Here is an 8,138-nt window from a genome sequence, read left to right as displayed (position 1 = left end):
TTTTTTTTTTTTTTTTTTTTTTTTTTTTTTTTTTTTTTTTTTTTTTTGGTACAGGGGATTGAACTCTGGTCCTTTCACTTGCAAGGAAGGCCACTGAACCACTGAGCTAAATCCCCGGCCCTCATTATCTTTTCTTAAATCCAGTGTCCCCTATGTTCATATTCCTATAGTCACAGATAAAATATGTGTTGGATTATACATAAATTCCTGTTAAAAGCTGTAACCCACCCTGTTTCACAGCTCCTAACTGTAGACTGTCACAACACCCTGCTTGAAAAATCCATACACTATTTTTTCTAAATTACCCCATAAGAAGTAATAAAAAGAACCTAAAATAGTTTTATTATGTTCCCAAATATGTTGTGCAAATATGTTCTTATTAAAGCAATTAATTTTTTTAACATGTACACTTTGGTATACTTGAAAAAATAGTCTACCGTTGATGGTTCAAGGTAATTAAATATTTATGAGCAACTAACTTAAAGATAAACTTGACAGAAACATTGCGGTCATATTGAGCCCATAAACCAGGATTTTGAAGCAAAATGTCCTCTTCCCTATATTACAGAGAAAGATATTTGTCCACATTGCATGGTTGCATGTTTTTAGAAGTAGGTTTTCAAATGTATGCCACCCTATGCTGAACCCTGCAATGTTATAGAAACATTAGCATACTGATTTTATTACCATTCAAAATGATTTCAGAACACAATCATCTTTGGTGCTACATTCCCTACTTCCATAGGAAGTATAAACCATACATTGCTCTTTCAGATAAACTAGAAAAGAATGCACAATACCACTTAAATCACCTGAAATGGAATTTCTCCAGTCAGATTTATATAGTACAAAGAAATGTTGAGAGCTGGCAGTTATTTTGTGAATTAGACTAGATAGGCAACTCAAACTCGATGACTCAGCCTCCCACAACTCTCAATTGGACTTTATATTTCAAGATGTTCGAAGATTAAATCCCTTAGCTTGTCTTAAAACACCTCCTGTTTAGGTATTGCAGTGTATGTCAGCACCATCTCTAGCATTTATGTTAATCTCATTTGCAATTTGGAAAGAAAACAAACATAAAAAGTAGACAATTTTATTTTCCCAAATGAAAGAGATCTCCCATCAGCATCTCAAAACACCATAAATTGGCATAATGCCATGCTGTAAACGCAGATAAAAATGAATAAAATTATTTTTGAAATCCATTTTAAGCACTGGCAGATGGTCACAATTGCAGGTTAGAATTATAAAGTAGTTCCGGATCTATGACTACCTGATAACTTTTACTGATCCACTTCAGGCTAAAGGAAAAAAAAAAAAAAGCAATAATGTAAAAAAGAACTTGAGAGATGCTTATACCCTTGAGTGAGCACATCTCCAGGACTGGCGTAATCTATTGTACCTTGCATTTACAATGCAGTGTAATTCAGAAAACTGCCTCCATGGAAGTTTAACCAACCCAGCATTGAATGAAATTTGCTACTCTCATAATAAAGTAAAAATTGGGATTCCTGGAATGCTTCAAAGCAAAGCAAGTAATCCAAATACAACATATTTTGCAAGATAATTTTCTCATACCCATAACAAATAGAAACATAAAATCTCAAAAATACAATTCACTGAAGATCATACTTAAAAATTCAACAGCAAATGTTAAATAGATACTAATTATTGTAAATTAATGCATTTTTTAAAAGTTGCTTGTCTCTGAATGGCATTAGCTTAATCACTTTAATGAAAACATGTCATTTCTGTTCTTTCTGATGTAGACGGTCATATGAAACAAATGCACTAATGTCATCATTTGGACGTTTAGGGTATATCTTCATTTCACTCCTTTATTTGGTCAAAATGGCATAAAAATGTGAACATACAAAATGCCTGTAAAGGAACTTACCAGTGAGAAGCAGAAAAGACTCATTCTGGTCAGCTTCAGTCCCTTGATGCTCTGCTTCAAAGACTAAGATTGCCCCTCGTCGCTCTCTTCCCTTCACAGCTGTTTGGAGGGTTCCCATGGGAGATTCTTACAAAATCAAATCCTGTCATAATCCAGGGGATTCACAGACCATTATCAAATGAGATAGATCTTTATTGAATAAACAATTTCCTAAAGTAATGAAAAACACTGACCTAAAAAATGAGAGAATGAAATTTACCACGATCCAAGTAAACAAATTTGAAAGGTGGCAGTGACATTCCTGAAATCTGGAAGAAAAATGCAATGTTAATAATTATAGGCCTACCTAACTACAGGGAAAAATGAGACGGGCCTTGAAGAAAATGTCACTCTGAATATAAAAGTAACACCTTCCCTTTAAAGGCAGAAGATCAAGGCTATCTTCCATTTTCCTCCCATCTTCTATTCCTCTTTTCTCTCATATCAATTTAAAAATGGTTGGTCCTTTGCATAACAAAATACAGAAAAAAGCATATTTTTATGGTGGAAAGCGTACATAATATGAAAACTACCATTTTAACCATTATTAAGTATACAGTTGTGGGGCACTATCTATATTCACATTGTTGTGAAACCATCACCAACATTTACCTCCAAAGTATTTTTATCTTCCCTAACTGAAACTCTGTACCCATTAAACAACATTTCTCCATTTCTTCCTCCCCTAGCTGCTGGCAAATACTGCATTACTTTCCTTATACATTTGATTGCTCTTGACACCTAAAATAAATGGAAAGATGCAAAATTTTCTCTTTGTGATTGCTCTGTTTCACTTAAGCATCTTTTTCAAAGTGCATTGATGCGGCATATGTTAGAACTTTGTTTTTAAGGCTGAATAATATTCCATTTTATGTTTATATTCCATTTTAAAAACTCATTCTTCTTTTGCTGGGTACTTTGATTGGTTCTACCGTTTGGGTATTCTAAACAATTGCACTAGGGACATGGATATATAAATATCTGTTCAAATTCCTGATTTCGGTGTCTTGAGGTATACACCCGGAAGTAGAACCGGCGAATCATACATTAATTTTGTGTTGAAGTGGCCCCTTCCTCTCTGGTGCTATGCCCATCCCCTACTTCCCAGCCACCCTGAACAGAGCAGCTCTGTTCCTTCAAAGCCTACTGCTGTGGCACTGGTGTTTGGAGCTGGTCAATTATTGACTGAACCCTCCGAAACAGCGAGGAAAAATTAAGCCCCTCCTTTTAAAATTGTATGTGTTGGATATTTTGTCCCAGTGACAAGATGAACAACACAGCATTCTAATCGGGGTGAGTAGTGTTTTATAGATTTCACTTTCATTCACCTAATGACTAGTGATGTAATCTGTAGTAGTTGTTGGTATATCTTCTGTGGAGAACTGTTTTCATTCAGATCTGCTGTTTTTTTGTTGAGTTGTAGGAGTTATTTATATCTTATGAATATGACTCTCTTGCAAGATATATGATTTGCAAATATTTTCTCCCATCATATGGGCTGGCTGTTTCTAATGGGTTGGTTTCTTGTTCGGCTAATAGTGTCCATTGATACAACAAATTTATAACTTGTTTAGTCTATTTTGCTTTAGTTATGCCTGCTTTGATCATAGTTAAGTAATTCACTTAATGTATGTTGCTATATATAATAATTATATTGTCTTGATGAATTAGTACATATGAATACCTCAACTTGATAATTTGTATTCCTCCTTCTCCTGCCTCCCTTCTTCCCACTTTACCAGATCTTTTATTTTTTCAGCTTTAATTGAGTTTATTGGTACAGTACAGTTACATTCATTGGTGGGAACTTGTACCTCTACATGACAAGTCTTGGTTCTCATTTTTTCCCCTTACCCCTGCCCTCCCTTCATCCCCTCCTCCCCTCTCCATCTACAAACACTTTATTTCCATCTTTTCATTATCTCACATTTTTTTCTTTTCCCTTATTACCCTTCCCCTACCTATCTCACCTTCCCTACACCTTTAGTTTACCAGATCTTTTGATGTCGTACCCAACACATCATCAATGACTCCAGGACCCTAGAAATTTTCTCCTTATGTTTTCTTCTAAGAACTTTATTGTTCTAGCCTTTACATTCATGTATCTATACATTTTGTTTTGCATGTTCCTATCCAATTTTTCTGAAACCATTTGTTGAAAAGACTGTCATTTTTCCTTTTAATAGTCCAGACACCTTTGTCAAAAGTCATTTGATCATGTATATGAGGATTTACCTTTGGACTCTAGGTACAATTCCATTGGTCTTTGACTTTAGGAAAGTGCCATATTATTTTGACTACAGTATCTTTGTAGTTAGTTGTGGAAATAAGCGCTCTCTGCATGTTTTCTTATACTATCTTCACACATACACAAAAACTTGAAAATGCTTTTAAATCTCAAACATGTAGAAAATGAGATTTTAAAAAATAGGCAATTTTCACTATGTAAGAAAACTAGAATCTATTCCAGAAATTCAGTCCTCAAAATTTCATAATTTTCCAATCAACTGCATAATCCTGTGTAAGGTTTAGGATGATACTGAGCTCTGAACCTGCTACAAATTCACTATAAAATTGAAATTTAGACCTTCTAGGTAAGTTTTTTTCTTTCATTGAGTTTTTTGGTACATTTGAGGTATACAGTACAGTTACATTCATCGTTGGGATCTTGTACCTTTACATGATATATCTTGGTTCTTATTTTCAACTCATCCTAGATTTATTTTCCTTATTTCCACCATTTGTTTCTAATGTCCTTTGAAATGACATCTACAATTTCTTCTTTTCCTTAACTAACAGCACCTAGAAATTTATGTTTGCATTTTCTGCTGCAGAGTGTTTCACTTAAGAATGTTTTCAGTTGCAAGTAATTGAGTATATGGCTGAGAACATTTATTCAAGAAGAATATTCTTCTCATTTAATATGACATTTGTGGATTGATCGTTTTTAACACTGATGCAGAGGGTCAGTAACTTCTGAGCCACATTCACTGGCTACTGTTGTCTTGCCCTTCCTTCTTGGTTAGAGACAACTGTAAAAGCTCAGGGCATTAAATCTTCCCACAGTTGCTTTCAGATGTAACAGACATCACATGCACTAGTATCATCAGCCCTAATGTTCAGCTGTCCTTCTGCTCCGCTTCCTAACAGTCTCAGCAAGCCTACAATTTTCTCTTCTTCTGCATATTTTCTTTCTTTCTTTCTTTTTTTTTTTGTACCGGGGATTGAACTCGGGTCCTTGGGCTTGCAAGGCAGGCCACCGAACCGCTGAGCTAAATCCCCGGCCTCTTCTGCATATTTTTTTAGGTGAGTAATTTGGTGAAACATTATTTAAGGAGATACAGTATCAGGAGAAGATATAATATTAAATTTTAATAAAAAGCAACAGCAGATAAACTAGAACTTTGAGTTTCTTCCTTATAATCTCACTTAGGGGCAATACTATTATTTTAAATCCCAGTATTTTTTAAACAAAAATTTTCACACTTATTGAAAAAGAGAGTACATCAATCCCCCCGTATTCTCATCCTTTCATACCTATATCCCACGATTATCATGATCTTGCAACAATTGCTTTACCTATTCCTATCATTTTTATTTCCTGTTGAAATAGCTGAAAACCAACCTTAGACATCATGCTATTTCACTCCTATATTTCATTTCCAGTCTAAATTTTTTGAGATTTTCTTAGACGATAAGAGTGTCCTTGCTAAATCTAAAATTATTTTCCCTATAACTTCAAATACCATCCTGGGTCACTTCCCTCAGAGAAAGAGGGAGTCTTATTTCTCTATCCCCTTGAATGGGGTTGAGACTGTGAGAATCATAAACTGAGTAAGACAGAGGTACCCTTGTGCTAGCTCTAAGGCTTTTTTTTCCCTCCCTTTATTAATTTCTTTCATTTTTCTTTGCTTTACTAAGATATAATGGGCAAATAAAAATTGTATGCATGTGTGTATGCAACATGAGGTTTTGCTACATGTATATAAAGTAACATAAATAAAGCAAGCTAATTAACATATCCATCATCTCACACACATCTATTTTTAGTACATGTCTGTCTGTAATGCAGAATGCATTGTTTGGAGGAATTCTATATGAATATACAATATCTCTTTTTAAATTTTAGTAATACATGTTTGCAGTACGTAATGACTGCATTCACTGTAGGGGGATTTGGTACGTGTATCTAACACATTTCAATTTCCTTCTTTTTCCTCCCTTCCTTCACTCTCTCCCTTTCCCCCTATGCTTTGGGCTACACAGTGAGTTCAAACCCTCGCTGAACCGAACAGCAAGACCTTGTCTCAAAAAGGGAGTAATGATATCTTCTCCAAAGATTACGGAACCAATGTTATCTCATAAATATATCAATTCCTTTACCCTCCTCTACCTTTCCTTGCCCCTTCCACTAACCCTCTTCTCTATGTCCAGCAGTCTGCTTTTAGTTTCCTATTATGCCTTCTTTATTTTATTCATTGATATAACTATATTTTAGACTTCTTATATAAAACTTATGATATTTAACCTTTAGAGTCTGGTTTATTTTTCTATCATGTATGTGTTGAGAACACTTGAGGTTTAATCTCTTAATTTTGAAATATATAATTACTAGTACCTATTTTCTGCTGCACAATAGATCTCCAGAATATACAACACAGTGTCAGTTAAGCTTTGTTTTTGAAAAGACTTTCCCTTTCTTCTTGGAATGCAAGTGTCTTATTGTGAGGAAGTCTGAGCAGTAGATGAAGAGACTCAAAAAATTAAGGGTTCCTCTGATTTAGATGTTATAAATTGTACTGCTCTAGACACTGGGATACATATATCTGTGTAGTATTTTCTCTTCGACTCTTTTGGGCAGATACCTAGAAGAGGACTAGCTGGGTTAAATGGAATTTCTATATTTATTTTATCGAGAAAACTCCAAACTGATTTCCATAATGATGGAACTATTTTACGTTTCCATCAGCGATGTAAGAGATCTTCTTCTCACCACAGCCTCACTAGCATTTGTCACTGTTTGACTTCTTATTGCTTGCCATTCCTTCTAGAGTAAAATTCTTTTGTTAAAATTGAGTTTATTGGTACATTTCAGGGATGCAGTACAGTTACATATGACAACTGACATTATGAAATGGGAAGAATAGAGTGAAATTCTTGATTCTTAATTTTGTCCTATGTTTGGTCATTGAAAGACTTTCATTCAATTTTTGTTCTTTTAAACCAACTTATTGTCTTTTGACATTTTTAAAAATTATAGCTCAAAAGGATGTCCTAGAGTAATTTTATATGTTTTCTTGTTTAAATATATGGTTAGTCATCCAAGGAATGCTCTAAATATTTTAATGGGCAAATAAATGCACCTAGGTATTTTGTTACACTTTTTTCTTGATTCTCATTTTCTTGTTTTAAGAATACCAGTTATTTCCTACACATTTAGCCCCATGTATGTGGAATAAAAGAGGCTGTTCCTCAAACCACATATTCATAGTAAACCGGATGTGAAAAAATTAAAAATAACACCTTTGACTAACTTGGCATAAGAAATCACTTCTTACAGTCCTTTCTTTATGTGTGTTACTATCATTAGAAAAAAGGCAGATACTTGAAGAATCTAACTATAATACTGTAATATCTCATGTTTTAAATCTTTGTAAAACTATTTCTTTGTAGGTATTCTTCAACTTCAAACTTCTTGACACTTGTGTTTGGTAAAGGTAATAAAAGCAATCAAATATCCAAATATTTTTTGTGCAATATTTCTGACTTATTATAAATTGTCCCAGTATAACCATTTCCTCCAAACCATTGCAAATTCCAAAAGAATAGGTTCTGACAGCTACAATAAATGCTTCACTGCTTTTCCAAACAACCTTCTCATGTTGAATATCAGTTAACTGGTATCTGTTTCCATTGCAGACAGAATTTCTGTACCTTGCAAGATGACAATTACTTTGCATTTCAACAAGTTGTTATGATACTGCTCAAGAGCATAAGCTTTGAATCCAAGAAACATTGTATAAAGAACTCACTCTGAAGTCTTTGACAAGTCACTGAACTTCTCTGAATATAAATTTTACTTCTATAATAATATGATGAATCTATGTTAGTGCCTTTTATATGAATTCATATCAACATACTTAATGTAAGTCATTATTATGAATAAGTTTGGTCATCTCTTCTTTAAAGTATATACCAA

The 8,138-nt window shown here is 34.0% G+C and overlaps 2 long non-coding RNA genes across 3 annotated transcripts in view; one reads left to right on the top strand and one right to left on the bottom strand.

The window, feature by feature from the left end:
• The window catches only part of LOC104877263, a 6,171-nt gene extending 3,978 nt beyond the window's left edge, over positions 1 to 2,193 (bottom strand). The window contains exons 1-2 of the long non-coding RNA XR_784551.1: positions 2,134 to 2,193; positions 1,901 to 2,042 (exon numbers count right to left, since the gene is read on the bottom strand). This is a non-coding gene — a long non-coding RNA (uncharacterized LOC104877263). The remainder of the gene's footprint in view (positions 1 to 1,900; positions 2,043 to 2,133) is intronic.
• The window catches only part of LOC104877264, a 314,343-nt gene that overhangs the window by 238,227 nt on the left and 67,978 nt on the right, over positions 1 to 8,138 (top strand). The window lies entirely within an intron of this gene.

The sequence above is a fragment of the Fukomys damarensis genome, unplaced genomic scaffold, assembly GCF_012274545.1.
Source record: "Fukomys damarensis isolate Sample0158 unplaced genomic scaffold, DMR_v1.0_HiC HiC_scaffold_24, whole genome shotgun sequence".
Lineage (NCBI taxonomy): Eukaryota > Metazoa > Chordata > Mammalia > Rodentia > Bathyergidae > Fukomys > Fukomys damarensis.
Note: the sequence above shows the minus strand (reverse complement) of the source record. Positions and strands in the feature narration are given on the sequence as shown.